The sequence below is a fragment of the Thalassophryne amazonica genome, chromosome 20 (assembly GCF_902500255.1).
Source record: "Thalassophryne amazonica chromosome 20, fThaAma1.1, whole genome shotgun sequence".
NCBI classification, from domain to species: domain Eukaryota; kingdom Metazoa; phylum Chordata; class Actinopteri; order Batrachoidiformes; family Batrachoididae; genus Thalassophryne; species Thalassophryne amazonica.
Genome location: NC_047122.1, coordinates 30,162,635 through 30,178,000, shown reverse-complemented (window position 1 = coordinate 30,178,000; position 15,366 = coordinate 30,162,635). Strand labels below are relative to the sequence as shown.

At 40.5% G+C, this 15,366-nt stretch overlaps 1 pseudogene; it reads left to right on the top strand.

Moving 5' to 3' along the window:
* The window catches only part of LOC117501490, a 32,876-nt pseudogene that overhangs the window by 3,987 nt on the left and 13,523 nt on the right, over positions 1-15,366 (top strand).

Here is a 15,366-nt window from a genome sequence, read left to right as displayed (position 1 = left end):
CCCCCCACCAGCTTTGGAGATTCCTGATTTGCCTGGCTGATTGATTGATTTTTTTTTTTTTTTTCCCCAAAAAAAATTATTCAAGCGATTTCTTTCAATTAAGGCCGGAAAGGCTGTGAATGTATTTTGCATTTTACTTTTATTTAAGAGATTGTTTTTGTCTGTTTTGTGCTGCTCCTGTGTGTTTTCCAACATTTCTCGTGCACCATGCAGTGCCTCTGTTCTTTTTGAATGTTTGTTGAGAAGATTGATATTTACATAAACATGTTTCTCTGCCAGGTTCTTGTCAAAAATGTCCTGTGCATACAACATGCTGCTCACCTGGAGCTTACCTCACCTCATCCTGCTGTCACTGCCCTACCTCTGGCTACTGACCCTTCCCCCAGGTAACAGTTGCAGATTGCCAGCCTGTAATCACCTACGCAAACAACACTTATTGACAAAGAAATTAGCTCCTGACTGTTGTAAACTGCCACCGTTTAACCGGATGGCGAGTTCACACAGTGTGGTTACCAAGGGTGGAGCCATATCCTCTTAGCCGTCTGTGATTACATTGGTTAGGGTTTGCTGTCACAGAAGCAAATTTTGTTGATCCTGTTTCCCACTGCCTTTTTGCTGATGGTTCTGCAGGGTTACTGTGTGAAACGGAGAATAGAGACTCTGTGAGGCGATTGGGGGGGGTGGGGGGTGGACAAAGTGTGGATTACTAAGCAGAAGCCAAATGCTTCTTCAAAGAAACTACAGTGTGTTGTATTTTTTACTTGGAATTCAGATGTGTGTTTGTCTCAGGCTTGAGTTCCTCCAATAAAGTCCCGCTTAGTATTGCTGGTGTTGCTGCGGCAGTGATAATTAACGCTGTCTGAGATGATATATGAAGTGGTGTTTTTTTTCAAGTACACTCTGCTGACTTACGCGCTGCTGAATCTTATCTAAAGTACACATGAGCTTTTTAGCTGTAGGTCAACATAGCCCTTTTCTTTGAGTATCCTCTCTACCATTTCATCTGCTTCCCTGGATTAACAGTTCTAAACAAGTTAGTGCCTCTTTTATATTTTTAAGTGTTTTTCTGTTTCTTTCATCTGTGTTTAGTTAAATAATTCAGGCTTTTTATATTCAGGGCTGAGAAAACTCAGCGGATCCGCCGATTTCATCATGGGGAGGAGGGGGGGTAATTGTGATTGTCACTGAGTTTTTAAAATGTCTATCGCAAAGTGTGCTTTTTTTTTTTTACGACATTGTGCAAGTTTTATAAGTCTACGGAGGACACTGATGTGTCCTCTGTGCGGCAACGCTTAAGATAAACGTAGCATGTGGACATCGCAAACCTTTAGAGCTCTCAAATTTTTAAAAGAAGACTTGTGCACCACATCTGTGTCTCGGACCGATGTCGGACAGAGAGAAGATGGCGAGAAAGACTGGTTGAAAAAGTCTGATAAGCACAAGAATCGGTGGAATTGTTGCTGGCTTCATCAACATATTTGAAAGATGAAACGGGAAAAGCGATGAAACTGTGACCTCAGAAAAAACGGTAAGAATTTTTCTCTCTGGAAAATAAACATTGTGCTGTTCAAACAGGATTTTAGAAAACATTATGTGTAAATCCATACAAACATAGACTTTATTTCATTTGGAACAAAGACTGGCTTTTGAATGGATTACATGAATTTACACAAGAATATAAATGAGTTTTTATTGATGTAGACTTTTTTTCATGGGAAAAAGACACTGGATTAGAGTGGATTACAGGAATTTACACAAGAATATGTTGCTTTTTTACTATAAGGTATGTTATTGATATTTTACCATGATTTTCAAATGGTTCTACAAGCTTTAGCTGTGGTTTTTGAAATGCTTTAACAGTCTTTTCAGTCTTCATGAATTTCATGTAGTTTAATTGTTCTAAGTTAATGCATAATTTGGTTTACAATTAAAAGGAAAATCATTCCAGGTCCTACTTTCACGTCATATTGTGTTATTTCAACATGATCATTGACGGTTCAAATGAAAGGTTGAATACAGGGTCATTTAAATATGCACTAATTTTGAGATTTTTTGTTCCAGGAGATGCTGAAAATGTACAGTTAGATAAAAAATTAGTTTGGTTTCTGGAATCCCACGGGACCCAAGACCCAGGCTCCTGCGGGCCTATGCTCCCCAGACCCCCTGCAAATTTTCCTCGGATTTCACAGTTTTCATTTCACAGCCTTGTATATTAACTTTTCTAAAACATATGCAGTTTTAAAGCCGTACAGCCTTTCATATTTCACAAAAGTGACAATTTAATTTCTACTGAAACTCAGGCATTATGTTGTCAGTTTGTTTTTGAAACGTGTCACAAATTACAGCTCATTGTAATGAAGAGAACCTATTTTCCTGGGGGGGAATTCCATGATGAATATTTAATTAAATTTTAAAGCAGTCTGCAGGCAGAAGTGCGTGTGAGCATGCATGAGGTAAGATATCTTGTAGATAATTTCAGAGGTGTTATCTGGTGTCAAAAACGGCATTTGTAGACTTGAGCTTCTTTCACACCGGCACAAACATAGAACTGTGTGTTGCGTTTAGAGTGCACGCGTACTGTGTTTTTCAGCTCCGTATGTTTTACTTTCAGCTTTTTCAGTTAATTCCTGCCGACTGTACAGAACATGTCGCTGCGCTTGGAAAACAGTGGACTGTATCATGAGGTTTTTATAGTTGAATTACTGCCACGTATGTAGCCAAAGCTGCTATTTTCTGCCTCTGTGGAAGTGTGCTCTGTTCTCAAAATGATTAATGAAAAGCAAATGGCACTCATGTTCTCTGACATACAGCAGGACACAATGCTGTCTTGTCACGGCTCATAACATCAGATCACAAAGTTTAGAGTCTCTTCCCTGTGCAGCCTGATGAACGCTGCCGTAAATGAAGTGCTGCGACTCTTTAAACTTTGAAAGCGCTGGTTGCTCCAGTCAGGTCTGCTGATGATTTAAGCTTTTAAAGCGCAGTCAACTGCAGTCAGGTGTCTTATTGTAGCAACTGTGCTTTAAAAGAGTCACAGCGCTTATTTCAGGTTTGATCAGACTGATCGCTCAGGGCATCTGGTGATCGCATAGACAGTGACCGCGCTTTAAACTCACAAGCATACTTAAATATCCTGTCAGCATTTGAGGAGAGAGACAGGGAGGGAGAGAGAGAGCGAGCCAGCACTGTGTCTCCGCTCTTATTTTCTCCAAGACCTGCTGTTTCTGTTCTATTTCCGGAGTTTATGAGTTGAGGTTCGATTACCTGTTCTGAGCACACAGAGGTGCTGTGGGCTGCATGATCATGCCCTCCAGCTGATTCACTCTGGATGCACGCACTCAGATTTTGGATGTGTACAGGAGCGCCGTGTTGCACAGTGTACAGCTGTGTGTAGATGTGCATGCATTAGCTCAGGGTAGTGCAGACTTGCATGCAGAGAAGCGCGGACTTGCTTAAATGGCATGCTTTAATTGTCCATGCTCTATGCAGAAAAAATAACATTTAATTTTTTCCACTTACTGCTGCATTGGGGAGCAAAAAGCTTCGGTGCTGAGCTGCACAGCTCGGCGTTAGTAGGTACACCACAATGCGCAACTCTACAATTGCGCCGGTGTGAAAAGGGCTTTAGACATGCTTATTTTTTGCTAAATATAGCCATCCATTTTTTTTACACCACTTGCTCCAATAAGGGTTACAGGGGCTGGAACCTAACAGGGACCATCCTGGGTAAGTGCATCCCTGGATAAAGTGCAGAAGTCCCAAAGAACAAAGAGACCAGACAGACAGGAGACGGAGCCAAGAAGAAGAGTGTCTCTCCTTATTTAGCAGGAGTAGGGGAAAAACTACAGAGGATATTCAGACAGCAGAAAATCCCAGTTACTTTAAACGTTGCTAACACCTTGAGGACAGAATTAGTTCACCCTAAGGACACGATCCTAGTTACAAACAGAGCAATGTAGTGTATTCTATCAGATGCAGGAAAACTGTAACGAACACTACATAGGTGAGGACTAAGCAACCGTTGCAACAAAGGATATACCAGCACCGCAGAGAGGGCACCGGTGGACCTCAGTCTGCAGGTTCATCTCCACCTTAAAGACACTAACCACATGTTTGAGGACAAGGAAGTTAAAATATAGCCAGAGAAAGAAATGGTTTGAGAGGGGAGTGAAAGGAGCATTGTATGTGAAACAATTGAAACCCAGCCTTAATGAGGAGGGGGTCGAGACACACTTTGACCCCTGTTTACTATGGGGAACGCAGTCTGCCTCTCAGTAGGAGGGTCTTGTTAGGTTTAAAACTCCAGGGTTTTGCTGGCTTCTGTTTTGTTCTTATCTACAAGAGTCAAGACAGAAGTCAGACTACCAGAGCACGAAATTTAGCTGAGAAGCTTCTGTGATTAGAAGCGAAACGTCCTGCGTCAAGCAACCCACTCCAGTCGAAGATTCAAGCTTCTCTACTATGGAAACCACCTGGACAATGAGAGCCTTCACAGAAACTCTACTCTGATTGGCTATCGTTATGTGCTTCGCTATGTGTCACCTATCGTAGACTGTACAGTAGTGTTCAGAATAATAGTAGTGCTATGTGACTAAAAGATTAATCCAGGTTTTGAGTATAGGTCTGTTACGTATACAGACGTATATCGTATAGTATACCTTGTATACGTATATAGTATACGAGGTCTACGTTCCGATCCTCACCTATGGTCATGAGATTTGGATCATGACCGAAAGAACGAGACGCGAGTACAAGCGGCCAAGATGAGTTTCCTCCGCAGGGTGGCTGGGCGCTCCATTAGAGATAGGGTGAGGAGCTCAGTCACTCGGAGGAGCTCGGAGTAGAGCCGCTGCTCCTCCACGTCGAAAGGAGTCAGTTGAGGGTGGCTCGGGTATCTTTTTCCGGATGCCCCCTGGACGCCTCGCTGGAGAGGTGTTCTGGGCACGTCCCACTGGAAGGAGGCCCCGGGGAAGACCCAGGACACGCTGGAGGGACTACATCTCTCGGCTGGCTTGGGAACGCCTTGGGGTTTCCCCGGAGGAGCTGGAGGTGTGGTGTGGATCGGGAGGTCTGGGCTGCTTGCTTGAGCTGCTGCCCCGCGGACCCAACTCCGGATAAGCGGAAGAAAAATGGATGGATGGATGGAGGTCTGTTAGAAAAGTATCCAACCTTTTATTTTTTTCAAAAACCATGTGGATTTGAATCACGTGTGATTGCATCAGCCAAGCTTGAACCTGGTGTGCATGCGTGAGTTTTTTCACGCCTGTCGGTTGCGTCATTCACCTGTGAGCAGGCTTTGTGTGAGCAATGGTCCACCCCTCTCATCGTTTTTTTTTATTGCGAATAAATGTTCTGAACAATTTGGGAGCTTTGCTGCATCAATTTTTTTCCAGAAACTGTGAGAGACCTCCAGGTGGACCACTGTTCGGAAAATTTAATATGGCTTTCAGGAACGATTTTATGGGGATTACACAGATTAAGGAGTGATCCAGATGGTTTAAAGACCAGCCCACAACTGCTGAGAGTGGCGCCGCGCTTCGAGCACCGATCGACAGGCTCAAACCCGCTGAAACAACCAGATCATTTCCACCGAGAAGGCTTTGTTGATCCGGGACGTCGTCTGACTTTCACAAAAGGCAGAAGATGTGGACATCAGCACTTTTTCGGCACATTCCACTGTTACAGGAGTTTTTTTTCATGGAAAGAAAAGCGGAGGGACGCGCCGCGTGTGAAAAAACTCACGCATGCGCATGAAGGTTCAAGCTTGGCTGATGCAATCACACGTGATTCAAATCCATATGTTTTTTGAAAAAAAAAAAAAAAGGGCGGATACTTTTCTAACAGACCTCGTATTTCTTATTGTTACATGGGAAACAAGGTACCAGTAGATTCAGTAGATTCTCACAAATCCAACAAGACCAAGCATTCATGATATGCACACTCTTAAGGCTATGAAATTGGGCTATTAGTAAAAAAAAAAAAGTAGAAAAGGGGGTGTTCACAATAATAGTAGTGTGGCATTCAGTCAGTGAGTTTCAGTTTTGTGGAACAAACAGGTGTGAATCAGGTGTCCCCTATGTAAGGATGAAGCGGGGAAAACTTATACACAGGTGCAAAAAATTATAGGCTGTTCATCTACAATGATCTCCAATGCTTTAAAATGGACAAAAAAAAAAAAAACAGAGACACGTGGAAGAAAATGGAAAACAACCATCAAAATGGATAGAAGAATAACCAGAATGGCAAAGACTCACCCATTGATCAGCTCCAGGATGATCAAAGACAGTCTGGAGTTACCTGTAAGTGCTGTGACAGTTAGAAGACGCCTGTGTGAAGCTAATTTATTTGCAAGAATCCCCCGCAAAGTCTCTCTGTTAAGAGGTTAGAGGTTACAATTTGCCAAAGAACACATCAACTGGCCTAAAGAGAAATGGAGGAATATTTTGTGGACTGATGAAAGTAAAATTGTTCTTTTTGGGTCCAAGGGCCGCAGACAGTTTGTGAGATGACCCCCAAACTTTGAATTCAAGCCACAGTTCACAGTGAAGACAGTGAAGCATGGTGGTGCAAGCATCATGATATGGGCATGTTTCTCCTACTATAGTGTTGGGCCTATATATCGCATACCAGGTATCATGGATCAGTTTGGATATGTCAGAATACTTGAAGAGGTCATGTTGCCTTATGCTGAAGAGGATGTGCCCTTGAAATGGGTGTTTCAACAAGACAATGACCCCAAGCACACTAGTAAATGAGCAAAATCTTGGTTCCAAACCAACAAAATTAATGCCTCGCAGATGTGAAGAAATCTTGAAAAACTGTGGTTATACAACTAAATACTAGTTTAGTGATTCATAGGATTGCTAAAAAAGCAGTTTGAACATAATAGTTTTGAGTTTGTAGCGTCAACAGCAGATGCTACTATTATTGTGAACACCCCCTTTTCTAATTTTTTTTTTTACTAATAGCCCAATTTCATAGCCTTAAGAGTGTGCATATCATGAATGATTGGTCTTGTTGGATTTGTGAGAATCTACAGAATCTACTGGTACCTTGTTTCCCATGTAACAATAAGAAATATACTCAAAACCTGGATTCATCTTTTTAGTCACATAGCACTACTGTTATTCTGAACACTACTGTATGTGTCACTACTGAGTAGTTCGAGGCTGTCTGTTCTTTGAAATTTTCCCAATCAGTGGAACTATTAATTTTTTTTCTAGACAATGTGAATTTTGATCATATTCTTAATGTCATATTATGAATGCCCTATTTAAAGGCTAATAAATAACACTATAGTGGTGCCAAACAAAAAAATTTATTTTTATGACTTAAATCTTGAAAAAGACCCAAAGGTGGTACACTTTAAACTCACAATGGCAAAAAAAATCCCTTCAATAAGACATGATTAAATAAAAATATCAAAGCCAAAACAATCACATGCGTAAGTATGTGGAGAGTTTGTTGTTATAACAGGAGCAAATACCAGGAGCAAATACCTATTTGTACTGTTGTTTTGACTTTTGATATTTTTTATTTAATGATGTCTTTTTGAAGGGATTTGTTTTTACTGTGATCTTAAAGGCAATCCATTTCAAAACCTACTTATTCAGTAAAGGGGCTGGAGCCTATGCCAGTGGTAATCTTATTAGATGTAAAGAAGCCTGATTATTTGTTTCCTTTTATGTAAAAAACAAAAAACTTAAAATATATAAAAGGTTTGCCCCTGTCCAAGTACTATTAGGGTTTCCTTTTTGATTGCCTTATTTTTCTTAATTTCTAAAAAAGGACCATCAGTATGAAACCTCTGCATTTTTTGGGGGGGGGGGGGGGTTTACACCGTTCTCGACATGTCATTATCATTTTAAAAATGCCCAAATCATCTTGCTAAAGACTGAAGGTACTTCTGAAGAAAAAGAATGCAGACTGTGAGGATGATGGTTTCTCACAGCGGGTGGAGTTTTGCTCGTACTGTGCTTTGGGTCTTAATCAGCGACTTGTTTTGTCAGGGAAACGCTTCACTTCCTCTTTCTACTGCTGACTTGGCCTCCTCCTTGAGCTGTGGTTGCATGTCAGCTTTTCAGAGCTGAATCTGAGAAAAAAAGGCTCACTAAGTGGGCATGGAATTTAGCTCATTTTCTTTTTTTCTTTCCCTTCAACAATACCCATTGTACCCAACAATATTCCAATTGACGTGACCAACTAGAATCTTAAAAGTGTAGGAAGTTCTGCCCAGTGGCAGAGCCATCATGTCACTTTGGGCAACCTAAATGCTGTTTGTAGAATTTCTCTGCAGGTAAATTTGAAAATCATCCTCTTCTGTACCCCTTCTTTAACCTCTACTTCATAAGTGCCTTCCTCTGCTTATTTTATGGACATGGTTAAAATAAGCACAGAGCAGGTGGCTCAGTGGGATAGGAGTTGGGACTATACCAGCACAGTAGACCGGGCTTCAATTCCATGTGTTTGCTTCAGGCTACCTGTGTGAGTCCTCAGAAGTGTCCCAGTCCACCCAGCTTAAATGTGTGCCAGCCTTGGCAGGGGGAGTAACCCGCGATGGACTGGCATTATAGATGCTCAACCACTTCATGCTCTGCTATCCGGGGAAGAATATCAGCCCACTGGGCTTCAGGGCTTGGATAAAATATTGTTTTATAAATATATTGAGCTGTGTTGAAACTTTGTCATTATTTGTTTTAGAACCATCAGATTGACGTTACTTTAAGTTTCAAATTGTGGTTCATAAGTTGCCATAGTAGTTCATTGGACCTGCCTGTATTTGTTTGTAACGTCAACATCCGTTTGCCCTGTATTGTTTCCTTCCAGGTGTGTCAGGAGGTCTCTGCCGCGTGACAGGTGGGGTACTGGGACTACACTGGAGCAGCGTCATTGGCATGGGTTGGCAGCCGCTGGCAGCCGGGATTGGTGGCGCTACATGTTGGGAGTCCTGCTGCTTGAAGCCAAGCTGCAGTGCAGTGTGGAGCATCGGTGGGCGCTGCGTGCTCCTTAGCTGCTCCCATCAAAGGGGCTGCCGTATTGTTTCCCTGCCCCAGCCTGACCAGGAGTCTTTAGGCCTCTTTCAGCTGCTTTCCAAGGTATGGCTGCTTCTGGCAAATCAGTCTCCAGTACTTGGACTTGAAAAAACAATGTTTCATTGTCTTTACAGACCAATGCTCCTTTTGAGATATACATTAATTAAGTTCATGTTGCATTAAGCAGGAGATTTGTAAGTGAATACCTCTGTCAAGGTCCAGAATGCAAATGATCAAGTTCTCTTAAAATTTGTTTGTTCTAATTATGCGGGACTATCCCTAAATGTTTAAAAGTAACTGGCCCTAACCTTTCCTTAAGCTTCATGATAATTATTTACTGAGTAATTCTATTTACAATCAAACCCTTCAATACTATAGTTGTGTTGAAGACTAACATAGCTGGTGGAGATGAACGAAACCTAATTCCAGTGGGAACAGGGAACCTAAAAGTTAGCTATAACCGCTAATCTGCTGTCTGAAAAGTTAGCTGTAATAATGCTGAACCAGTAAATGGCTAAACATTTAGCGTAAGCTAACACTAACTGCTAACTATTGTTTTTGGAATTTAACTTTGGCTGAAGAGTCAAAAAAGACCTAATGAGCTGAAATTTGAATGGTTTGAAAAAGGTTTAGCATGTCAAGATCAGATGATGATCAAGAAAATGAAAGGAAGAAATGAAATTAAACAGTAGTTTACAGTTTATTCACAGTACAAAAGTATTAAATAAGAAATATGGACAATCATTTGAAAGTAATGAATGCATTTCTATTATAATAAAGTAATGCTTTTTGCCTTTGTGTGATGTCATTTTCACTCATTGGATTAGTGTATAGGCTCCAGCAGCAGCAAACGTTGGGTTTTTGGGTTTACAAACATCTTCAACCTTTAAACTTTATTTTTAAAAAATGTTAGCTGACTTAAAATTAACAGAACTAAATTTAGTGGAAGGTAACAGGTCTAATGGTTTTCAAAGTTAGCTGAAAAGCTAACCTGCTGACAAATGAGTGAATTGTGCTAATTAGCTTTTAGCTAAACTGTGCACCCCAAGCACCACTTCCTCAGTCTGCTTTGTTATTTGGAAACTTCACAAAAATATCTCTAAATTTTTTGTTTCTTTCCCCCGTCTCCCCCTCCTAAGGGTCCCATTATACAAAGACGTAAAAGATCTCAACATGCTCATTCTACAGGCAGCTACAGACCATCAAAGGTTCACCACACCAGCACGGTAATATGAATTAATAGTTGTTTATATGAACTTTTCTGAGCTTGTAGCTGATTCTGTCAAGTTTATAGACTTTTAAAATGTACATGTAATAAATATACACAGCCAGTGTTCATTTCCCTTCCTTGTCCTTCTGTCATAAAGCCTTCACACTTTCAGTTTATTATTTTTGGTTATTCAGACAGCAGTTCTGTGAAAGATTTGAGAAGTTTAATGTTCACTGGCTTTCAGGTAGGATGGTGGTGCAAGTGATTAATAGGTTCAAGGTTTCACATCACCTGTGTTCTGATGTCCTTGTACATCTAGCTTTGGGTCAGGTAGGGCAGGCAACTTAAAACTTGTGTCAAACCAACATGTGGCTCTGTACCTGATCTTTTGTGGCAACCCCAAAGAAAAATGGAAGAAACCAAAAGAAATGAGTAATGTTGTCCAGCTTTAACTTCTAATTTCCTCATTGTTGGCTCAGTTGGGACCAGGAGTTGGGGTATCAATATGTAGACCTGGATTTGAGTCGTGGCCATGCTACTTGCTTGTGTCTTTGGCTAAGACACTTAATCCGCATTGTCCCAGTAAATGGGTATCAGTCTTGGTTGGGGAAGTAACCTGTAATAAACTGGCATCCCATCCAGGGGTAGGTGTTGATTCACATTCACGTCAAACTACAGAATCCAGGGATAAACAATGGTGTCAGTTGACCTCAGGACATTGTATGGTCCACAGTTATAATCCCAAATCTTTTTTGCAGGGAAGTTCCAGTGGGAAAACAACACACCCAACTCCACCCAACACCATTACATTTCCTCAGTCAACCCTAAAGAGCCACAGTCAGCCAGAAAACAGAAGTGCAGACATTGCTTCATTCCCCTTGCAAGAGAACTTGACAGTCGCCAACACTGTTTATGCTGGTTTGTCTTCCAACAGCAGTGATTTCACCACAGTCACTGCGACTGCTATCGTCACAACAGTTCCGCATGCTGGTAAGGAGCAGTACCACCCTCCTTCATCTCCTAGGTTCCTGGGATGTGTAGTTCTTTTTTTTTTTTGTGGTGATCTGAATCTTCTGCTTTATCCTTGGATTTTTCTTATTGCTCCTCACCTTTATGATGTCATAAAACTCAGATTGGATAATACAATTGTGATTGTTCTTCTCTATTGGTTGGTGGTGGCAACAACAGCCAGTATTATTACCCCAGCAGAGGTTTGCACTCTGAGTGCCATTCTAGTTGACCCACCCAGTTATTAATCATGTATCCCATTCTAAACATAAGATGGAACAATTATCAGAATAGAAAGAAGAACTAATACTGCAATTTACCCTGATGTCTTAATTTCCAACCATTTGGTGGACTGTCTGACTTGACCAACAATTTGGTGTCATTAGGCAAAACCACCATGTTGAGTCGTTACACTGTACAATCTCTACAGGCATACTGAGCTTTGTTAATTAGTGACACTCTGGCAATATGTGATGGCAAATTTAATTCAAAAAAAGAGAAAGTGATCATAGTTTTCACTGATTAACAAACTGAGTTATGAGGCTCAGGCAGCTCTATTTACTTAATGGCAATAAGCTGTAGGTCTCAAACTAATAATTATTATTGTAATGAATTTTTTGTGTGTGTGTATATATTAATTGTTTTGGAATTGGTTGATTATCCTTTGCTGCATTTAGTGCTAAACAATAACCATGAATTTACCAATAACTTTAGACCTTACATTTAATATTTTGTCATTAAACGTAATGATTTTACAAATTAAAAAAAAAAAATCTCGCCATCAAAAAAAGGCAGTCATAGAAAAACAATCTTGAACACAGCTTTGTCTTTTCCTGAGACACATATTAACATATTTCATAGGGCTGCAACTACCAATTTATTTATTTTTGTTCTTCTTTTCTGGATTCAGTTTAGCTATTTTGTTCATAAAATGGAGAAAAATATTGTTTCTCAGTGCCCAAGATGATGTCCCCCCCCCCCCCCCCCCCCCCCCCAAAAAAAAAAGATTTGTCTACAGTCTTTAAAAAAATCACTTTTTATTTACTGTGGAAGAGGAGTTTAAAATATATATATATATATATATATACTGTAACAGAAAACCTTCACATTTAAGACACTAAAACAATTTGAACATTAAAAAAAGGCTGAAAGCAATTAATCCCATTTGGAGAATTGTTGGAGATTAATTTAATAACTGATAATTGTTGCAGCTGTTATAAGCACAATGTACTTCTCCATGTTGGCCACTTGGTGAAAGACAAATAAAACATTAGTGTCATGAAGTGAGCTGTTTTTGTTTTTTTTTTTCCTCACCACATAGAACAAAGATGACATTTTCACTTTCCGTTGCATAGTTAGGAGACATTTTTTTATTGCATTTTAAAATGTACTGTGTATTAAGGTTTTTGGACAGACAGCACAGGTGTTGTTTTTTTTTTCATGATATTTACAGTGGGCGGGAATGTCAACAAACAGGAACTTGCACACTGGATCGTATGAGTCATACAAGAATAACTTGTGGAGTCAGTTTCTTCATCCTGAGTGACACTCATGACCATTATCAGTCGTTACGTGAACAGTAATGTCAGGATAAACATTACATGTCTTTGCAGATGAGAGTCTTTTATACCAAACTGCAACAACATGAACTTGCACAAACGTTGACATGGTGCAAAGATCAGCTAAAGTTATGAGGAGCCCAGATTTCCATTCATTAGAATCTCCTGCTGTTACAAAGAAAACCTCACATATCCTACTTTTGTAATTTTGGAGCTCACATATAGTTGGGTGCAAAATATTGGACAGTGGACACAAATGTTGTAATTTTGCCTGTGTACACAACACCATTGTAGAAATTATTAAAAAAAATAAATAAAAAGCCCAGATCAGCCTCTGGAACTGCCTTGGGTTCTGGGTGGCAATCCCAGACACATCGGGTCCACATGACACGAAAGTGGTGTCTCTGCGAAATACTGGCTACAGAGATATTCTCATATTTAAAGAAGATGTGTTTCCACATCAAAGTATGTGGAAACTCAGTATGTGTCAACATGACAATCTTGCTATAAAACTGTTGTGTTTAATCTGAGCCATGACCTTTGATTTGGTGTTAAGGTTTGTAAAATCATATAGATGTATAGTTCTTTGGGGAATCATCTTTAACTCTGTGATTCCAATAACAGTGAAGGAGCTGGTGGTATCAGCAGGCGAAGTGTGGAGGTAACGCTGCCCCGCAACGAGGTCGAACTCAATGCCTTTTGTGTTCCAGCACCATTGCCAGGTAAAAATATGCACGTAATGCTATAAATATCTGCAACACAGTAGGTGTTACTACATCCACTGCTGGTCCAACTCCTTCAGAGTTGTGCTATTCAGTATGTAGACGAGTCATGCTGCTTTGTCTGCATCTGATCCCGTCCGATCTCAGAAGTGAAGCAGAGTAGGTGCTTGATTAGTACTGCTGGGGGCCTGCTTGAGAACACCAGAGGCTGTGTGTTTCTCTGTGTATAACTGGAGTCACATCAGGAGGTTATCTGTCCATAAAATGTGTCATATATTAATGCACATCTGTACTGGATCTACTGTGCGAGAAAGACAACTTATTTCTGCTGTAGGCTTTTGAAATTTTTTCGCATTAGGCATGATGGTTAAAAAAAATCACTTTGGTAGTTATACTATTTCCTCAAGTTGGAAAAATTGTTATGTAGTAGTAATGTTTTATTGCTTCATCGTGCGTTCTTTATAAGGGGATTCCATAATTTTGTAAAATGACTCGGATCAAAAGCTACATTACAAAGTGCCTCAGTACACCGCTAAAAAGAATGCAAACGCAAATAAACGTTAAACTAGGCCATACTAATTACAAACAAATTAAAAGCAGTGATTATTTCGGAGTTTAATAGCCACATGTGAGACTGTCATGACCAACAGCACCAAACTGAACGCCAAGTAATCAGAGCACACACAAAGATTTTAGAGCTGCCAAAAGATCCAGAGAAATGTACATTTTTTTTGTTGATCCTTCATGCATATCCTTAGTCACGCTCTGGCAACAATAAAATCTCTTGTCAGGAAATCATCACCATCCATTACCTTTAAAATGAAATGCATGATGCGGTTTTGTTTCAAACACTTATTGATTTAATATTGGGGCATCTCCACAGGGACAAAACTATGCATTTGACTGGCGTTTGATAACTCATCCCAAAGATTATAGTGGTGAAATGCAAGGCCAGCAGACCAAGACACTTAAACTCAGCAAGGTATGACTTCAATAATACACAGCTGGAGCTGTACTGAATGCACAAGCAGTGTTTATAGACTTTCTGCTTCTCTTAGCTGACTGTCGGCCTCTACGAGTTGAGGTGACTGTGGACGGAGAGGGGGCCCACGGAACAAGGCTGCGTCAATGTTACAGTGAAGCCAGGTGAGTCACACCCATTTTCAAATCACTCTTCAAACGGTGTAGTTGACCACATGCAGTATGTGGCGTATAGGAGTACCACAGGAAGTGAAGGAAAGTAATGAAACCGCTGTACCGTCAACAGACCTGTAACTCCCGGGGAATCAGGTCTGGTGGCTTTCAGAGGCTCAACCCTTTTTTTCAGAAGCTGGAGTCTGTAGTGTAGTTAAGTAAATATCATGTGATGCTTGAGACCCAGACAATCCTCAGTTCAGATCCTTGGGCAGGGCCATTAATCCAAACTTGCTCCCGGTGTGCAGTTGAGTGCTTTATGTGGCAGCACACTGATATTTGTGTGACCATGCGCGTAATTTGAAACATTATTGTAAAATGCTTTGTGCATCTGCTTAAGATGGAAACACCACTGTAGAAGTGCGTTCCGTTTAAAATATTCACAGTTATACAGACTCATAAAGTACTTTAAACTGCTCAGCTTCTTTGTGACATTGAACCAGCACCTCTGCCCTGTTGAAGAACTGAATGGATCAAATCATCCTGTTTATTGCTTTAGGAAAAATGCACAGTTGTTGAGGTCTTTCCAGGGTGTTGGTCTAGATGATGAGAAGGAGTGTCATATGACCAAGCGGAACGAGATCCAAAATTCCCTTCAGGGTAGGCTTTTATCCGCTGAAATGTTTAACTATTGAAGCAAA